We start from the raw sequence: 18,053 nt of genomic DNA on the forward strand, positions 1-18,053 counted from the left end.
TGAACGTATTTGCTAAGTACACAAAGTCTCAATATTAGTCTTGAACTTTTTTTTTCAGTCCACGTACTCGTTCTTTTTCAGAGGGGCTTAAGAACACGCTAATAGTTACGGGCGCTTCCATTGCGACTGAGTTGATGGTGCAAGTTCAGATTAGTCGCAGTGTTACCAACCAACCGGAAATGGAAACATTATCGTAGACTAACGTGCCAAGAGAAATAGTCCCTTAGCAGTGGGAGCAGCATCGTTTCTTCTGCGCAAATGTAGATATCTGGTGGACGTCATAAAATTTCTGACCCAGTATGCAGATAGATGTCTGATAAAAGTTACAGTAGACATTACTGGAGCAACAAAAGTATTTTATGTACTGACGTAGAAGGGAAATGTTACACCATGAAGCACCATCCCGATATCAGACGGTGGAGGTGTTCATCAAGCAACAAAATTAAATGATTAATCTTTTATTCCATTCGGAATTGATGTAAATCATCAACATGAGTATGAGAAGTGATAATTTGGTGGCTAGAGTTTGGTATGAAGTATATGTCTTTCCAACACGTTCGATACGTGCCCTGTGAGTGACACATTAACGGACCGGCAAGCCATTATGGGATTCGTATATTCGTGTTTATAGTGTGAACTTAGTGTGGGGTGTCCCATTCTCCTGAAGGGTTGGAACCCTGATCATGAAAGTTATGACAACATGATTTACTGTCTGTGGTACAAGCTGGCGAGCATTCAGGCCCCCTTCAACAATAAGTCCTACTGTTCACCTCTAACACGTCTTCATACCATGATTCCAGAAACTGGAGACGTGCGGGTCTTGAGACCCGCTGTCCCTCTCCCCCACCTCTTCCCCCTCCCTCTCTCCCAACACTTGTGTCACAGGAAACTGCGCTGAGACGTGTATGTAATCTTAGGAAGCTCTGAGACAAGACTTCTTCTAAATTTAGATGGCGTAATCGGAAATGACATTATTATAATGTAAGGGGGGCTGTGCTAAAAAGTCTAGATCTGTTTAGCCAGCAAGGTCTCACACAAGTCGAGACTTGTTGATGTATTAACTGCACATGTACCAGGTTGCTGCAGAGTGCGACAACTGTGTACTCGCCGACTGCCACGAAAAATTAGAGTAGAATGGCCTATAATGTTAAGAAAGGTTATTACGAGGCAAATTCTACACGATGAGCTGTCTGGGATATTGTAGCAATTTCATGTACATGACGCTTATCTTAAGGATCTTGGTTTAACGAAAGATTTTGCTGGGACTTTTAACACAATTGAGATATGTGACTACCTAACATCAAACCATGACTTCTGTGTGCATGAACTGGACCAACAAAACAGCAGTGTGATTATGAACTACGATAAAAAAAAAGTTGGTATAACCGGTTCAATACCAATGAGCTTTAGTTTTAGAGTAAGAAGCGTAATAAATTTGTAATTCAAATCACAAGCACAGGAGTGAACAATGATGATATCTTATTGCGTTTATAAATTTTCCTTGATATGCACCTGCGAGAAACTTTTAGCTTGGCTAAAGAACAAACTATCGTCAGACTGGAAGCTATGATTTACAAGTACAGAATGGATGGTGTGTTGGGCACTGTGGAGGACTACGTGTATTATACGTCAACTTCTGTTATACAATAAAATAAGTTAATATTGCCAGTAGAAGGTGACAAACTCTTGCACTGCACCATAAAGTTAATAACCTACTATGGTGTTACTCACTGCTTAACTGACTATGAATAGTGGTTGGAAGAGGGTAGTTAATAGTCTACCAAACCTAATTCTTATGAGGCAGCTTGTCGCGCTGGTACTAAAAGGGGCGGGGTCCCCACAAACGTGACTGATGACAGCGTCACTGAAGCTGAGGTGAAGCAGCTGTGGATGGGTGCAGTCAAGGAGAGGAGAGCCAAGAACAGGAAGCCTTCTCCAAGCTGGTGCAAGAAGGAGCTGCCTTTGGGACTTCGCTAACGGCCAGTGCGGGATGTGGCTGCTCTGTGGACTCCAAACATCTGAGTAGGTTGATTGTTACCTTTTCCCGGCTGAGAAAGCAGCGAATCCACTGGAGTTGCATACAAAGGCCTTCAGGTTGCAAGAGCAGCTCTAGCTGGTTGCTTTAGTGGCTGACGGTAGTATTTTGGTTCGTCAAGTGATGAGTGCAATGTACAGTACAGAGAATAGGCTGTGCATTGAGTGTACTGGATGATCAGTAATACTACACACGGGAGGTCTGTGGATGCAGTGGAGCATGTTACGGTAGTCGTGTTGTGGTACGCTGGGCGTGCAGATGTGAGAGCCCTATTGATTTGTTGTTTATGCACCGTGAGTGAGATTGTATGTGCCATTGTACAGAATGTGGCCTTGTTATTTTTACGCTGTGAGCGTGACATTTAGTTTTTGCCAGTTTACTGGAAATTATTTTGTTATTTTACCCTGTGGCGGTGATCCGTGTTGTACATCACATTGTCAGAACACTGTGTTGAGGAATTTTCTTAGGGAGCCCTATAAATGGTTGAAGAAGCTTTGTTTTACTAACTGGTTGAAATTGCTTTCGTTGTGCTAAAGGTATTTCATGCGGTTTCTCTCTCGTTGAACCCTTCCTTCAAGAAATACATTTCCCTATAAATAAGTTCTGTTTCGTTATCATTTTAATATGGGCAAGATCAAAGCATGGGATATCCAGCGTCTAACGTAACAATATCATGAAAAGTATAGTTGCTACTCATCATGTAGCGGAGGTGCTGAATCGCAACTAGCCGCAAAATAAACACTGTCGGAAAGTGAGCTTTCGGGCAACAAGGTTCAAATGGTTCAAATGGCTCTGAGCATTATGGGACTTAACATCTCAGGCCATCAGTCCCTTAGAGCTTAGAACTACTTAAACCTAACTAACCTAAGGACATCACACACATCCATGCCGAAGGCAGGATTCGAACCTGCGACTATAGTGGTCAGGCGGTTCCAGACTGAAGCGCCTAGAACCGCTCGGCCACTCCGGCCGGCTGTGGCCTTGGTCATGTGTATGTGAGTTGCATTTGCGTGAGTGTATGTGGATATGTTGGCTATTTCCGACAAAGGCCTTGTTCCCCGAAAGCTTACTTTCAGACAGTCTTTTTGTCGAGCCTGTCTGCGACTGGGCAACTCCGGAATGTGGTGAGTAGCAACTGTCCTTTTCATAATACTTCATTGGCAAGAAGAATATTCCATGTTTGATGAGTTGAAATTGAAGCCACGTTTGCACAGCCTCCATCCCTAACCCTACTCCAACTAAATCCTACGCCAGAAGTTGAAACCACTGTTCAGAACGTTATTCCATCGAAGTGTCAAGTAGTCTGCACAATGAAACAACATAAGTCAGTCACTCACCGCAAAGTGCATCTTAACCTGCATGTTAGATCAACAGTATTAATAAGCGACCGACGTGTGATGTGTACTGTTACAGAGCAATTGTTTAAATACTTTGGTAAATATTAGAGACGAATTTCGGTTTCTTTAAGGTATTTTTCTATCAGAAAGCGAAGTTTGCTCTCCGCGGAATGTTGTTCATCATTGTTTTCGTCCGAACCAACCCAAGCAGTTGCCTTACAGATTTAAGTGTTTACGAGGCTAATATATGGCATTTGGTGCTTTTTGTAGCTATAGTTGCGTTCTGCCAAGATATCTTGTTTAAAAGATGCATTACATAAAATATCTAAATAAAATTGGCTGCCGCTTACCTCAGGGTTAGATGGATAAGTAGGGCAGTCACTGTAGGGCTAGCGGGTGTGAGAGGGCGATGTTTTATAGTCCGTCCTCCAGCACTGTCAAATCATGGGCATGCAGGATTGATTATGGACGGCTGCTACTGTGTAAAGTTTCACGCGGACTGAACACCGATTTGCGAATTGTCATTAAAGAGACGGCCATCTTCAAATGTGGTACTTTTCTCATAGGAAGGAATATGAAACTAAGGCTGTTGTAACGGAACGCAATGAATGGTAGGAAAATGATATCCAAAACATTCAGTAAACTTATTATTTTATTCATGGCTGTAACTTTCAGCAACGGTAGTGTTATTTTTCAGGATAAATTCAATAATCAATTTCAAACAAATTTTATCATCTTTACCGGTTTCGACAAATTAATTTGTGAAAATCGGTAAAGATAATAAAATTTATTTACAATTGATGACTGAAATTTATGCTGAAGAAACACTGAGTAAACGTCTGTGATCGTGTCTGACACTACATAATGCATTTGAATACTAGTACCGTTGCTGTTCTTAACAAATTAATCACCCTCTCACGCAAACAAGACAGCAAAACTTTGGCAGGCAACTGCAATGTTACAGCTTTCGGGTCGCCGAAGGTGGCAGCAGTGTGGAACAGGGATAAGTCAACACGAAGTGTTCCAAATGGCGCCGACTTTTAACGATCAGTGCTCGGAGCCCGGTGGCCGACCTATGACACACCTGCTGCGGCTAATCTGTTGGGGGCTTACAACATACTAGTTTACATAGGATACCAATTAATTAAGAGATCGGTATGTACGCTGCACGAGGTGCAACCCCACAATGTTAATATTGGCTACTGAGCAAAAAGTTTGCTGTCGGCCGTACTGCAATCATCCAGAGATGATACTTTCCTGCAGACGCAGTGTCGTCAGTGAACAAATAAAGAGAGTTGTTGACTCCTCAGAGAAACGGCTCATATATATTCTTACACTATCAATGAAACACACAGAACACTGATTTAACATTCTACAATATTTATTATTTGATACACGAACCGGTTTTCGGCTGTTACGCCATCATCAGGTACAAAGATAATTATGTGGTGGAGTGAAATTTTGTTGAATCAAAGAATGTGAGAATAGGAATAAAGCAAGAGAGGTCATTTCAGTGTAAATGTGATGTAAGGTTATTTAAGTAAGATGAAATATTAACCAGTATACTACAAATTACAACAGTTGTGCATAAAAGAAAATAGTTTAACAACAAGCTTTGGTGACACATTACAAAGATATTGCTGAAGAGAATAATCTTGTCTTTAACGGATCATAAATTATTAGCAGATATGATATAATAGTGATAAGCAGCTGGGAGTACACAAAGTAAAATTTTCTTTAACACAACAAGAGAAAAGTTAGAAACTTAAATAAAGGAAATGGATCATGCGAATAAGAGGGGTAATGCACAACATGGTCTGCATGGGATTGTGAGTACTATCTGCAGTTAGAAGTGGTGAGTGAGGAAACTGTGTCTGGTCACTCAGTACTAAACTTGGGTCGATGGAAATGTGTTTATTAATTACCATAGTTTCAATAAATTTCATCTTCCTTCCTTTGTGGATGTGATGTAATACTTCTTTCATCTTGTTCTTGTAACTATGGACTTCTTTAAGAAGGTGGTTCTCAAAAGTAGAGTCTCCTTTTCTAAGTTTCTCACGTCTCCATCGAAATCTACTCACTTCAAGCCGTTTTACTGTATATGGGGGAGGGATACGTTGTATACAACTGTTACGTCTCGCATTTGCTGCACCGGTCGCGAATGGCTCGTGGAAAAAACGGTGGTTGGGAAGCATGTGTGTGAGGCACACACAAATGATAACTGTCTAGTTTTGCCTTTGTGGCCTTTTCGTTAGGTATTCATTGGAGGAAGCAACCTCTGGTTCTCTTCTAGAAAATTATGCTCTCAGAATTTTAACAGTGATCCAACCGTAGCACACAACGCTTGTACTGAAGTGTCTTCTAACATATGCCGAGGAGCACACGTTTTTAAACTCGCGTCCCTGACAGGACCACCGGCTTTCACGTAAACACACCCTCAACACGTGGTGGATTTCTCTGCCGCCAAAATACCGCACTGGAGCATGCACGGAAGGGAAGACATATGGCGAGAATTGTCACTGAAATAAAATGCAGTATGTCTAGTTAGAAATCTTGGATATTTAGAGTCACACTGTCCAGTAACGTTACATTAATTCCAAAGCCACCAAACTGAGCATATTCATGAGATGAGTAGATCACCACTTAGAATACTTTTATAAGCTAAAAACTGTGAAAGTTACAGCAAAATTAATAACTGTCTTTTAAATTAATTCCTTAATTAATTAATTGTACAAGAACCTGAGGAGCAACGAATTCAGACAACGTGGCGAATGAAATACTCTTGCTTACACTCGTATTATAATTTGAGAGCGCGACTCTTTGATGCACTAAATAGTTTTAACGTTAGAAGCAACAAACAATTTTGCCGTTAAATAAATGAAGCCAAAATACGCAACTCTTCTCTGTAACACGTTATGAATTCAGCACGGTGTAGGTACATCCACAAGCTGTTGTCTGCCTTAGTTATTTTATAATATTAAGTGTCCTCGATAATTATATTAACTTTCTTTAAATCTGCCATTAATGAATTGGTATGTAAGTAGCCTATGGTGCATGTACTATAAATTTTGAGGGCATGACGTAAAAAAGGTCGTCAAAAGGCGTTTCGGAATAACTGTTTCCTTAGTTTTTATGTTAATTTACAAATATGTTTTCTTTGTGTAAACCAGTGTTGCTAAAGGTTCCAATGTGTATTTGACAATAACTAGCTAAGTAGTAAGACGGATAATGCAGTTTCCAGGCGGCAAATAACCACAAAAAAGACAGCTATCTGTAAAAACGTTCTCTTTGCCAGATCTGAATGATGGCCATAAAAAGAATTTCCATGGTGTGTGGTCTGGGTGGTTACTTCGGAATAGGCAGTACTAGAGACAGATTTTGTGTGGCGTATCAGCCACTCCGTGTGTGAAAGACCAAGTTTTACGCTTTGTGTTGAGTTCCTAATTTAATTCAGCATCGACGGATGACAGATGTTGGCGGACTGCGAAAACTCTAACTTTAGATAGGTGTTAAGACTCTGAAGCGAGTTGAAACATTACATTTTACAATGTCGCAATGGGCTGCAGAGAAGTAAACTCTATTTAAATTAGTTTATTACTAGCTAGCAGCGCTGAAGAGAAATTAAATAGGTGTTATTTGGCCGTGTTATTACCTATTTCAATTAAATAAGGATGTTTAATTTCTGATTTTTCTGAAGTTATGGTGAATTCGGACTTCGAAGCTAAGCGCCCATGTGTAATGTCTCCTTGGTACAGGAGTTCGCTTTGTTCAGATCAGCTGTGATGTTAGCTTCTCTTGACGCATACATGACTCTTGCCGACGAATTTTTCTTATCAAAACCCTTTCTGTCTTATTTCTTTTATTGTAAGGCGGAAAATCTCAAGTGATACAACTTCATTTGTTAAAATAAACTTAATTTAATTTCAGTGATTACTACCTATCGTCTCCAGTTACTTAGCTATAGTACTTTGCCGTATTTTGTTGCCGTATTTTGCAATTCCCATCATTTGCTAGATAAGTCAATAAAACCGAACGATTCTACAGCCAAGTGGCCAAATGGTCATAAACAAAGCGACGCGTAACCAACGTCTAGACAAGTTATCGAACCTAAAACCTATGAGGTTACACATTTGGCCCATTCTATGCTATTAGAACGCAATATTCAGCACTAATAATATTGAGAGAGAGGGCTGCTGACAGCCTTGTTCTATAGCTTTCTGAACAAGATGCTTTTGCCCTAATGAATGTATAACGAAACGTGCTGCTCTTCTTTGGATCAACTCCGTTTTCTGTATCAACCACATCTGGCTCAGATCGTAAACTGGCAAGCAGTATTCAAATACTGGTGGAACGAGGGTTTTGTAAGCTATCTTAATGGCTGACTGTACTTCCTAGTATTCTTTCAATGAATTTGGTTGGGGTTTGCCTTATTTGCGATTAGATTTTCTTTGGTCGTTCCATTTCAAATTGCTCCATACGCATACTCTTGGATACATTATGCATGCTAATGCTGCTACTGAGTGTTCTGCAATAGTGTAATAAATTGTGTTTCTAGCTTTTTATGCACAACACACTATATTTACTTACGTTCACAGGGAACCATCAATCCCTCCACCAAACGTCGATTCTCTACAGGTTTTCCTTCATTTCACTCCACTTTTCTAACGTTGCTTCTTTTCTGTACACAACAGCATCTTTCGCGAAATATCTCGTGGAACTTGTGATGTTATCCATTAGGTCGTTTTATACAGGCTGTTTGTTTTAACTTGAGACAGCTAAATATCTCGAAAACGAGGCATTGTACGAAAAAAATGTTATTGGCGAAAAGTTAGTATTAATAAGGCTTTACTTCAACTGGCCACCTTCTAACATCCCTTCCGGCACGAGTGGGGTCAATTTCGTATTTTCAAACCAGAAACGCCACATTCTTATTACATATTCGGATTATACACCAAATAGTATGTCCGATTTACTCAAACTGTTGTTGCCTATTCGTGATAGGTGGCGCTGTAGTTGACAAATATCAGGTGTGCCTGCTTGTGCAATTAAGAACCTATGCATTTAATTCTACTTTTCATTTAGAACTGGCGTGATATTCCGTAGACCCATGTTTTGTTTCGTAGTCCAATACAACGTGTTGAGTTCTATTGGTTTAAAACTCCTCGACCGATGACATTTTTGTGAGGATACTCCGTAAGGTCATATTTTGGTTCTCAATCGACCGCATGGTCCAGTCCCGAACTCCTATTCCGAAATCTATGTGAATAATGTGACCTGCGTCGCTATTTTCATAACCAATCGAAGGTCGGCTACATTTAACTAAGTTTTTTTGCTGAAGTTGCCCTGACTCTTTGAGAAAAGTGTCTTCAGTTAGTTAGTTAGTTCCGTGTTCCATTGATCAATCTCACGATAACCTTTATGATGTGGATCGTGCTAAGTGCATAAGATATTCACACAGGAATGACAGTTTTTTTTAAAGCTCCAAATTTTTATTTGCTACCCCACTGCCATAAATGGCACAAAATGCATATACACATGTAAAAAAAAGTTTTGCATCACCCAAGTTCCCAGAACTCCTGAAGATAGCCGTTGACTGTGGATATTGCATCATAGATACTGTCCCTCTGACGTTCACAGATGTCTCTAAACCCTCCCAAAGATGTAAACAACCATCCATGAGCAGCGCCTATTAGACGGAGGGGGTCCAACAGCCGATCAGTTCCAGTTATTCCACCAGGAAGGAGGTACACGGGTCGTGTTGTCTGTAGTTTAGCCATGTCTAGACAGTCAATACCGCGGTTCAATCGCGTCTGCATTGTTACTTTATGCCTGGACGGGCTCTCAACAAGGGAAGCGTCCAGGCGTCTCGGAGTGAACGAAAGCGATGTTGTTCGGATATGGAGGAGATACAGAGAGACAGGAACCATCGATGACATGCCTCGCTCAGGCCGCCCAAGGGCTGCTATTACAGTGGATGACCGCTACCTACGCATTATGGGTCAAGGAAACCCTGACAGCAACGCCACCATGTTGGATAATGCTTTTTGTGCAGGCACAGGACGTCGTGTTTCGGCTCAAACTGTGCGCAATAGGCTGCATGATGCGAAAATTGACTCCCGGCGTTCACCGCGTGGTCCGCCTTTGCAATCACGACACCATGCAGCGCGGAACAGACAGGCCCAACTACATGCCGAATGAACCGCTCAGGATTGGCATAACGTTCTCTTCACCGATGAGTGTCGTATATGCCTTCAACAAGACAATCGTCGGAGACGTGTTTGGAGGCAACCCGCTCAGGCTGAACGCCTTAGACGCACTGTCCAACGAGTGCAGCAAGGTGGAGGTACTCTGCTGTTTTGTGGTGGCATTATATGGGGCCGAAGTACGCCGCTGGTGGTCTTGGAAGGCGCCGTAACTGCTGTACGATACCTGAATGTCATCCTCCCACCGATAGTGCAACAATATCGGCAGCGTATTAGCGAAGCATTCGTCTTCATGGACGACAATTCGCGGCCCCATCGTGCACAACTTGTGAATAACTTCCTTCAGGAAAAACTACATCGCTCGACTGGAGCGGCCAGCATGTTCTCCAGACATGAACCCTGTCAAACAAGCCTGGGATAGATTGAAAAGGGCTGTTAATGGACGACGTATCCCACCAACCACTCTGACTGATCTACGCCGAATAGCCGTTGAGGAGTGGGACAATCTGGACCAACAGTGCCTTAACGAACTTTTGGATAGTATGCCAGGACGAATACAGGCATGCATCAGTGCAAGAGGACCTGCTACTGGGTAATAGAGGTACCGGTGTGTACAGCAGTCTGGACCACCACCTCTGAAGGTCTCGCTGTATGGTGGTACAACACGCAATACTTGGTTTTTATGAGCAGTAAAAAGGGCGGGAATGATGTTTGTGTTTATCTCTTTTCCACTTTTCTGTACAGATTGCAGAACTCTCGGAACCGATGTGATGCAAAACATTTTTGATGTGTGTATTATACCTAATGATTTATTTATTCCTATTCAAGGATTCATCTATGTTATAGAAGGGGTTGCCAAGGTAATATGATTTCAATTTATTTTTGAAAGTGTCACTGCTGTCTGTCAGACATTTTATTTCATTTGGTAATTTATTGAATAGCTTTACAGCAGCATACTTTACCCCTTTCTGTGCAAAAGATAGGTTAAGTAGAGGATAGTGTGTTTTTCTTTCTTATGGTATTATAATCATGAATGTCACTGTTGCTTTTATACTGGTCAAAGTTGCTGAGAACAAATTTTATTACTGAGTAAATGTACTATGAGGTTGTTGTAAGAATTCCTAACGTTTTAAACAGCTACCCACAAGATGTGCGACTGTGAGTCCCACACATTATTCTAACAACTTCTTTTTGAGGAGTGAATACTTTTTGCCCAAGTGTTGAGTTACCCCAAAATATTATTCCATATGACATCATAGAGTGCAGGTATGCAAAGTATGTTACCTTGCTAATTTTTATATACTTTAAGTTAGCAATTATTCTGATAGCAAAAGTTGCTGAACCTAGCCGCTTAGGAGGTACAAAATACGAATTTTCCAATTAAGATCCTTGTGAATATGTACATCCAAAAACTTAGTATGCTCTACCCTGGCTACTGACTTCTGCTAATGTGTTATATTTATTGAAGGAGCTATACTCCTTGCAGTAGAAAGTTGGATGTACTGTGTTATTTCAAAGTTCAGAGCAAGCCCATTTGCAGAAAACCAATCAATAACTTTTCCAAAGACATTATTTGTATCATTTTCTATTGGAGTTCCGTTTACTCGATTAATAATGATGCATGTGTCTGTTTAGTCTCTCTTTTCATACTAAGAACAGTAGGGGACCCATGATCGAACCCTGTGGAACATCTGATTTAATTTCATCCCAGTTAGATCAAGTGGGAAGCTTCCTTATATCACTTAAACCATATAAAGGAACTTTTTGCCTCCTGTTCTATAGGTGTCATTTAAACCACTCATATGTTGTTCCGTTTCTACCATGAATTGTAATTTCTGTAACACAGTGTCATGTTTCAAACAATCAAATGCTTTGGACAAGTCACAGAAAACTCTTATTGGTGACATTTTACTATTTAAAGACTATCACACAGGAAGTGAAGTTGTATATTCCTGTCTCAGTGGAACAGTATTTTTGAAATCCAAAATGTGATTTACTATGTATCCCATTACTGCTGAGATTGCTAACCACTCTTCAGAATATTACTTACTCGACAATTTTTGAAAATTCTGTGAGCAAGGAGACTGGCTGGTAATTATTGACACCTGTGGAGTGCACCTTTTTGTAGAGAGGCTTGGCAATGGTACATTTTGATCTGCCTGGGAAAATACCTTGCGTTATTGATGCACTACAGATGTGACTCAGAACATCAGCTATAGCTTCTCCACATTGTTTTAGTATCTTGTTAGATATGTCACCTACTCCAACAGAAAATTTATTTTTCAATGCTTTTTTTTTAATTATTTTTCTTATTTCACAAGAAGCTGTTAGATGAAAATTAATCTGACAAGGCTTTCTCAAATCCGACTCTACCATGTATTGCTATTCTCACCAATTTTTTCACCTGCATTTAAGAAATGGTTGTTAAGTACATTAGCTACCCATGTACTGTGGTTAAGATGATCTCATTCTCTTTAATAGTAATACTACCTTCCCCAGTGGTTAATATCCCTGTTTCTCTTCTAACAATATTCCATAGTAATTTGATTTTATTGCCCGAGCTGTTAATTTCATCTCTAATTTATGTATTTTTTGATTTTCTGACAACTTTTCTCAGTATATTACAATAATTTTTATACTGTAAAATTACTTCTGGGTCTTTACTAATTCTTGCTCACTCATACAATTTTCTTTTTCTTTCTGAAGATACTTTAATACCCGTAGTGGTCCAAGATTTCTTTGAAAACTGTTTGGCGTTACGTTTAGTAATTTTTTGGGGCAACAGTGTTCAAAAAGGAATACAGTGCATTTATCATTGGCGTTTGGATCATTATATATATCTCCCGAATTAATCTTTCTTAAACTTTCTCTGAGGTGCTCTATAGATACTGGAGTGACCAGCCTTACACTTTTACTTAATGATTTCTGTACACCATGCTAAGTTTTGCAAGTTAATCAGTTGTGCATCATGGTCTGATAATACATTTGTCACAAGGAGAGCATGTGTGTGCTGTACAAATACATTATCTGTTAGAGTGCTACTGTCTTCAGCTATACACATAGGGAAGTTGATCAGTGATTCTATACTGTATGTCATTAATAACACTTCTAGTTTACTTTTCCTATCAGAATTTCTTAGGATGTTTACATTGAAATCACCACAGATTAATAACTCCTTTTTGTCTGACAGCATAACAGGGAGTCAAACTTTTTGTGAATAGCTCCCAATCTCCTAATGGGGAACTGTACACCGTTGCTAATGCCAAAACTACATTATATAGCTGTAGTTCTCGTGCATGAACTTCAAAGATCGACTCAGAATTTGCTTACTTCTACAGTTTTGTACTTATACCCTTGTTTTTGTGTCAATTGCAACGTCTCTTTTATCCATGCTAGATTTGAATGGTCAGATGCTAAATTATATCCATTTATACTGACACTTTCCATCGCCACAGTTACTTGGTGTTCAGACTGACAAATTATAGCCATCTCGTTCTTATTTTTGAGATAATCTAAACACAGCTCATCCACTTAATTTTTATTCCGCTATCATTTTGATGAAGTAAATTGATACTACCCTTAGCTTTATCCCTATTTACTGTTCGTGAAGCTTTTTTAATCTATTTTTCTTGATTATTGTCTGTCTGGACTTTGGCTTCAACCTATAAAACCTGTCTACCCGATCCCATTAACCACAGGGATCATCCCTTGTGTAACTGTGCCCCCCCCCCCTTACAGTTTCTGCTAATAGAGAAACTAACTAACCTTTCCCCTCCCTACTCAAGGTGCAGTCCATGTGTAGTGTATCCCCACCTACCAATATCATCAACTGGAACAACAATAACGTGGGACTTTGCCAGTGTCCGGAGCATCCTGTTCAGCTCATTGTTAATATGCTTTACTGCAGTGCTTACCCATGGCCGATGATGGCGCTGGAAGACCTCCACAAATGCCACATTTGTGTGTCCTGTTTCTTGTCCTATTTTGTTCAGGTCACTCCTAATACTATATCTTGGATTCATAGCCAAACTGCTTCCTTCCCCCCAACTGTTCTTGCCTGACCTGCCTTCCCAAACTCCCTGCATACCTGGCCTATGTTTTCCTTCACATGACTAAGGCTAGCACTTGGTTTCACAAAACTTGTGATTGGGTACACTTCACCTAATTTCTCGTGGAGCTGCTGACCTACACCCGTCCCATGACTGCTACCTAACGGTAGAATCATTCTTTTCCTATTCTGATTTGAACCAACCTGCCTTTTTTCTTTAAGCTAATATTTTGCTTCATCTACATACTACTTCAGATAGTAAGCCCAACTGATTTGCTAACGGAATTTCTAAAGTTTTTTCAACAGTTTCCCTTTTTCACCCTTTGCTTGCTACCTTTTCCCAGCACTCCGTCTCTTTTTTCTCTCTTAGCCTACATAATTACAAACTGGCGATTTCTAATTCAGCCTTAAGGGCACAAATCTTTGCCTCCTGTTCAGCAATTTTTCTGTCCTTTCTACATAACCTACATTGTCATGGAAGAGCCTCATTACCTATCCCCGTTTCCTCACCGCTACATTAGCCCCAATTAAACCACAACCTACAGTCTTCACAGAACACCCCCTCCTTCAGGTTTCTCCGGCAACCACCATATTGGTCACAAATGGTTTGATGGAAATTTTCACAAAATTTACACAAAAGCAGAGTATAACTTGGCACAAGATCACTGATGTTTTGTAGCCTTTACTAATACGTAACTAAAAGCTAATTTAAACAAACTTTTAAACTTACTTTCGAAAGTTCTAATTAATAACCTAAACTCTGTATAAGAGACACGAATTAGTTTAACTTTGAACCGCTAAGTCTAATCAGAAAAATAAAGATCTACACTCGCCCGTAATTTACGCCTAAAATATAACAAAACTAAAGACTATCGGCCTTTACGAAATACTTTCTTCTCGATCTAAATAGGCTCAGAAAAGCGAAATCTTAAATAGATATCTTAGCGAAGAAGTAAATGCATCAGTCTAAAATGTAAGACTAACTAAATTAGCTCTTATTTCAATATTAATCACTTGACCTTCGTGGTCGTGCATCTGCGAGAGCTATTGGACTCTAGCGTCATTCTGTTTTGTTTTTCCTCCAATAATGTACCACAGACAAACGTGTGGTTCATGAAGAGGGGCAGCAGCCTTTTCAGTAGTTGCAAGGGCAACAGCCTGGATGATTGACTGATCTGGCCTTGTAACAATAACCAAAACGGCCTCGCTGGTGTTGGTACTGCGAACGGCTGAAAGCAAGGGGAAACTACAGCCGTAATTATTCCCGAGGGCATACAACTTTACTGTATGATTAAATGATGATGGCGTCCTCTTGGGTAAAATATTCCGGAGGTAAAATAGTCCCCCATTCGGAGATCCGGGCGGGGACTACTCAAGAGAATGTCGTTATCAGGAGAAAGAAAACTGGCGTTCTACGGATCGGACCGTGGTATGTCAGATCCGTTAATCGGGCAGGTAGGTTAGAAAATTTAAAAAGGGAAATGGATAGGTTAAGGTTAGACATAGTGGGAATTAGTGAAGTTCGGTGGCAGAAGGAACAAGACTTCTGGTCAGGTGACTACAGGGTTATAAACATAAAATCAGATAGGGGTAATGCAGGAGAAGGTTTAATAATGAATAGGAAAATAGGAATGCGGGTAAGCTACTACAAACAGTATAGTGAACGCATATTGTGGCCAAGATAGATACAAAGCCCACACCTACTACAGTAGTACAAGTTTATATGCCAACTAGCTCTGCAGATGACAAAGAAATTGAAGAAATGGATGATGAAATAAAAGAAATTATTCAGATAGTGAAGGGAGCCGAAAATTTAATAGTCATGGGTGACTGGAATTCGAGTGTAGGAAAAGGGAGAGAAGGAAATGTAGTAGGAGACTATGGAGTGGGGCTAAGAAATGAAAGAGGAAGTCGTCTGGTAGAATTTTGCACAGGGCATAACTTAATCATAGCTAACACTTGGTTCAAGAATCATAAAAGAAGGTTGTATACATGGAAGAATCCTGGAGATACTAAAAGGTATCAGATAGATTATATAATGGTAAGACAGAGATTTAGGAATCAGGTTTTAAATTGTAGGACATTTCCAGGGGCAAATGTGGACTCTGACCACAATCTATTGGTTATGACCTGTAGGTTAAAACTGAAGAAACTGCAAAAAGGTAGGAATTTAAGGAGTGGGACCTGGATAAACTGACCAAACCAGAGGTTGTACAGAGTTTCAGGGAGAGTGTAAGAGAACAATTGACAGGAATGGGGGAAAGAAACACAGTAGAAGAAGAATGGGTAGCTTTGAGGGATGAAGTAGTGAAGGCAGCAGAGGATCAAGGAGGTAAAAAGACGAGGGCTAGTAGAAATCCTTGGGTAACAGAAAAAATATTGAATTTAATTGATGAAAGGAGAAAATACAAAAATGCATTAAATGAAGCAGGCAAAAAGGAATACAAACGTCTCAAAAATGAGATCGACGGGAAGTGCAAAATGGCTAAGCAGGGATGGCTAGAGGACAAATGTAAGGATGTAGAGGCTTATCTCACTAGAGGTAAGATAGATACTGCCTACAGGAAAATTAAAGAGACCATTGGAGATAAGAGAACCACTTGTATGAACATCAAGAGCTCAGATGGAAACCCAGTTCTAAGCAAAGAAGGGAAAGCAGAAAGTTGGTAGGAGTATATAGAGGATCTATACAAGGGCGATGAACTTGCGGACAGTATTATGGAAATGGAAGAGGATGTAGATGAAGATGAAATGGGAGATACAATACTGCGTGAAGAGTTTGACAGAGCACTGAAAGACCTGAGTCGAAACAAGGCCCCGGGAGTAGACAACATTCCATTGGAACTACTGACGGCTTTGGGAGAGCCGGTCCTGACAAAACTCTTCCATCTGGTGAGCAAGATGTATGAAACGGGCGTAATACACTCAGACTTCAAGATGTATATAATAATTCCAATCCCAAAGAAAGCAGGCGTTGACAGATGTGGAAATTACCGAACTATCAGTTTAATAAGTCACAGCTGCAAAATAACATAGCGAATTCTTTACAGATGAATGGAAAAACTAGTAAAAGCCGACCTCGGGGAAGATCAGTTTGGATTCCGTAGAAATATTGGAACTCGTGAGGCAGTACTGACCCTACGACTTATCTTAGAAAATACATTAAGGAAAGGCAAACCTATGTATCTAGAATTTGTAGGCTTAGGGAAAGCATTTGACAATGTCAACTGGAATACTGTGTTTCAAACTCTGAAGGTGGCAGGCGTAAAATACTGGGAGCGAAAGGCTATTTACAATTTGTACAGAAACCAGATGGCAGTTATAAGAGTCGAGGGGCATGAAAGGGAAGCAGTGGTGGGGCAGTGAGTGAGACAGATTTGTAGACTGTCCCCGATGTTATTCAATCTGTATATTGAGCAAGCAGTAAAGGAAACAAAAGAAAAATTCGGAGTAGGTATTAAAATCCATGGATAAGAAATAAAAACTTTGAGGTTCGCCGATGGCATTGTAATTCTGTCAGAGACAGTGAAGGACCTGGAAGAGCAGCTGAACGGAATGGATAGTGTCTTGAAAGGAGGGTATAAGATGAACATCAACAAAAGCAAAACGAGGATAATGGAATGTAGTCGAATTAAATCGGGTGATGCTGAGGGAATTAGATTATGAAATGAGGCACTCTAGGTAGTAAAGGAGTTGAGCTATTTAGGGACCAAAATAACTGAAGATGGTCGAAGTAGAGAGGATATAAAATGTAAACTGGCAATGGCAAGGAAAGCGTTTCTGAAGAAGTGAATTTTGTTAACATCGAATATAGATTTAAGTGTCAGGAAGTCATTTCTGAAATTATTTGTATGGAGTGTAGCCATGTATGGAAGTGAAAGATGGACGATAAATAGTTTGGACAAGAAGAGAATAGAAGCTTTCGAAATGTAATGCTACAGAAGAATGCTAAAGATTATATGGGTAGATCACATAACTAATGAGGAGGTATTGAATAGGATTGGGGAGAAGAGAAGTTTGTGGCACAACTTGACTAGAAGAAGTGACTGGTTGGTAGGACATGTTCTGAGGCATCAAGGGTTCACCAATTTGGTAATGGAGGGCAGCGTGGAGGGTAAAAATGGTAGAGGGAGACCAAGAAATGAATACACTAAGCAGATTCAGAAGGATGTAGGCTGCAGTAGGTACTTTGAGATGAAGAAGCTTGCGCAGGATAGAGTAGCATGGAGAGCTACATCAAACGAGTCTCAGGACTGAGGACCACAACAACAACAATGTACCACACGATGAACAACAACTGTTGGACAAATATTGATAACGGACAACACGTCTAGCCATATTCTGCGTTGATATCGATATTTTGTTTCGACTGGGATTGTGCTAGGGGCCTGGATAATAGGTTTTCTCGAAATATCCGCATGCCACACGCA

At 40.3% G+C, this 18,053-nt stretch overlaps 1 protein-coding gene across 1 annotated transcript in view; it reads right to left on the reverse strand.

The window, feature by feature from the left end:
* LOC126355871 (carcinine transporter-like) overlaps nt 1–18,053 on the reverse strand; it is a 141,683-nt gene that overhangs the window by 77,643 nt on the left and 45,987 nt on the right. The window lies entirely within an intron of this gene.

This window comes from Schistocerca gregaria, chromosome 3 (genome assembly GCF_023897955.1).
Source record: "Schistocerca gregaria isolate iqSchGreg1 chromosome 3, iqSchGreg1.2, whole genome shotgun sequence".
Lineage (NCBI taxonomy): Eukaryota > Metazoa > Arthropoda > Insecta > Orthoptera > Acrididae > Schistocerca > Schistocerca gregaria.